The sequence below is a fragment of the Dermacentor silvarum genome, chromosome 3 (assembly GCF_013339745.2).
Source record: "Dermacentor silvarum isolate Dsil-2018 chromosome 3, BIME_Dsil_1.4, whole genome shotgun sequence".
Lineage (NCBI taxonomy): Eukaryota > Metazoa > Arthropoda > Arachnida > Ixodida > Ixodidae > Dermacentor > Dermacentor silvarum.
Genome location: NC_051156.1, coordinates 115,761,301 through 115,764,899, shown reverse-complemented (window position 1 = coordinate 115,764,899; position 3,599 = coordinate 115,761,301).

Below are 3,599 nucleotides of genomic sequence, written 5' to 3'. Positions count from 1 at the left end.
CGACTAACCACTACGGCTTCTAAAATAAAGTGCAGGACTGAAAAACGTTTGTTTCCTTAAAACTGCCGGAGCTACGAACTCAACCATATGCATTCTGGCACATGTATACAACTGCTTCTTCTCTATGAAAGATTTCTTACGCGATAGTGGAATGATCATCGGACACAGTCGCGGAGCGGTGCCTTGTGCATTTATGTTTAAACAACTGAACGGATAACAGATTGTCGCGCCGAATCTCCCACAAGCTCCAATGCAAAAAACAGGAAAAATCTCGCGAAATCTTATCCTGCCTCGAATAGTATGCTTCGGGTGCTAATGCCCGCAGCATGAGCAACCGGAGCCAGTCATGCTTGGATATATCGGACACGTTCTATTGATAGCACGGCGGCAACTTCACGAGAGCCGCAACAGCGTAATGTGCTCCCATGCATAAACTGCTCACCCACCCTTATCATTTGTCCTGTTGCTTTCAGACAGCTTTCAGCAGCACATGGTCTTGAAGTTAACCAACGCTGCCCATCGGCCGTTCCATGCGTTGCCTCCTTCGAAGTCAATACGGCTCGATCGCAGTACACACACGGACAATATCATCCATATTAACCACGATTAACAACTGCAACGTGAACCGCAAATTAAGCACAAGGAAACAATGAGCAGCAGACAAATGCGGGCGCAAATTTTCTTATTTCTCAGCCATGCGGCATGCTCAGCTGCTGGGGTGCGATCGTTGCCAGACCTCAAACATAGCTCCCGCTTGATCTATCAGTCGAACGCTAACAGTGGCAGCGCTGCCGAGCTAAATTTGTGCATTGCGCCGTGTTGTCATTTTATAACGAAGCCAAATTAACGGAAACACATATCTGCCTTAAATAATTGGGCTTTTGCTAAGCGCATTTAAGAATAGCCTCGATATCAGACGCTTTTCTCGGTCGGTGCACTTCACTCGAGTCAAGGGCGCATTTTCAAGGCGTTCCTTGGCGGAGGAAAAGTCAAGTAGTGTTCATGAAACGCAACGGCGCCTTGAGTGAAGGAACGCTCGTCGCCTGGGCTTGGCTGAGTCGAGGAGAAGCGTTGAGTGAAGGCGTCTTCAAGAATACGGGGGTTAGTGTCATAACTGCAGTGTTCTTATCATTTCTCATATGAAGCCGACAGCTACGCGTGCCATTCTAGGTGCCCATCTTATGTTTTATTACTTTGTTTCCCTTCCCCTCATTCCTTAACATGTCTTTATATTTTAACGTGCACTGCAAATAAACGCCCATTCTTCCAGCTTGTCAGCTTGTATCTGCCTTGCCTGCGTCAAGCGCACTGTCCGACCTACGATGTAACAGTGGCGACGAGAAACGGAATGCAAAACCCCTGGCAAAACCTTGAAGCACAGGACGGTAGCTACGCTACGGGGCGACGACTCGACGATGGCACACCAGCAACTGCCCGACTTCGACGACGAAAGAGACAACTGGAAAGCCTATGTTATCAAGACAGATGCATACTTTGAGGCAACGGGCGTGACGGAGTCGGCAATGAAACGGGCGCTTTTGGTGGCAGCGTTAAAAGCACGCGCACCATTCAAATATTAGCAGGAAGAGTAGCGCCAAAGAAGCCAAATTCTTCGGAGTACGAAGACGTCGTGAAAGTCTTGGACGAGTTACTTTATCCCAAGCGCCATGAGATTACCGACTGCTTCCGCTTCTTTAACCGTTGCCAGCTTGACGGTGACTCTGTTCAAGAATTCATTACTGAAATTCGTCGAATTGCGGACAGCTGCAATTTTGGCACCATGCTCGACCGAATGCTACGGGATAGAATTGTGTGCGGCATAAGATCGAGCGCAGTGCAGAAACAACTCCTGACAAAGAAAGATCTGTCCGTAGGAACGAAGAAAGCGCAAGGCCTCGAACTCGAGAAGGAGCCCAGGGATATCGCGGCAGAGTACTGGCTGTTAAGGAAGGGGAGACAGATGAAGACATAGAGGACAGCATGCACATTTGGACGCTAAAATCATTTAGCGTCCAAATGGGGGCTTCACATTTGGACGCTAAAATGTGAAGCCTCCAATTCGACACAACTTCACATGGGGAGGGGTGGACGTATCAATGCTAATCGATACGGGTTCCCCGGTCTGCGTCGTGTCCCGACAGCTATTTGAGCAGCACAAAAACACCTGGCCGTCGCTACGGCCTTCACGCACGAAGTTATCGTGCTACCTCGGAAAATTGCCAGTTTTTGGAGAGCTCCTGTTGCCGGTGTCGTACGACAGTACAACTGTAGAATTCACGTTGGTGGTGCTAGATTGCCCCGGTCCGAGCTTATGTGGTCGAGATCTAATTTCCCTTCTGAGCGACGCAGGCTCCCCAGTCCTCAACCTCTCAGCCAAGCCGCTGCCAGCGGCTTGGCTGAGAGGTTGAAACTTTAAGCCGTTGCAATTGAAAACTTTAAGCCGTTGCAATTGTGCGCTTTGGAAATCTTTGTGGCCGACTTTGTGTGTGCATGGGTTTAGTTTGGATCTAGTGTTTTATTACGCAGAAGTTATGTGCTCAGACTTGCACTATTTTGTGGGTTGACTCCGTGCGATAGCAGCCGGCTTGCTGTGTCCTACTCGCATGCCGCCGTAGCTCAGTGGCTACGGCTTTGCGCGCTGCTACAATCGAGGTAGCGGTTGCGATCTCGGCCGCATTTCGGCGAAGGCGAAATGCAAGAACACTAGTGTACTCAGATGTAGGTTTATGTTAAAGCACCTCAAATGGTTAAAATCCGGAGTCCTCCACTACAGCGTGCCTTATAATATGATTGTTGTTTTGACACGTAGATCCGCAGAAATTATTTTTGTCTGTGTCCTACACGGTGAGGCCGCACGGAATGACGCGAAAACCGGGGTAGAAGGAAACTAAAGTTACGCTTTATTATGATGCCACCTGTGTTAGTCATACTCCGGTAACCTTATTCAACAGCGAGCTGTGTTTGTTGAAATGTCGTTTCTGATATCGCATTAATACACTCTCTGCCTGAGTCCGGATGCACGCGCTGTGACTTCTGCTTTGATACTTTTTTTTACCGTGGTTAAAAAGTGCTTGTTGTCTTGGATGAACGATAGTTTGAACTAGATGCGTGTCCCGTAGTCTCTGTTTTCGTCTAAAGCGTGCTTTTAGTGCAACCACGCAATTGTACAAGGTCGCTCAACCTTGGGCTGTTGTTCGTTGGCTGCATGATTGTGTACTAGGAGTTCACTCCACCAACATTTGGCAAGATCATCGTGAAAGAGAATCATGGCTCCTTTACCATGAAATCTACCACACATAAAGGACTCCCGCGGTGCAGCAAATATAATATGATCCGTTTGGTAGCGCCATTGACTCAATGGAAACTTATTTCCTTTTACACTGAGGTAATGTTATTTTTATGCTGATGGATATCTATGTAGTTATTCACACACACTTCCCATCCCTCTAGGTATTATAACAGGAAGGGTAGGTGCAAATATGGTACGAGTTGGGAACGACGAAGCAAGTATAAATATAATTGATATGGGGTTTATTGGCGTTTCATCCCAGTCACGTTTATTCAGGCATTTTGGGGCCACTCTTGTTTTAATTTATCTA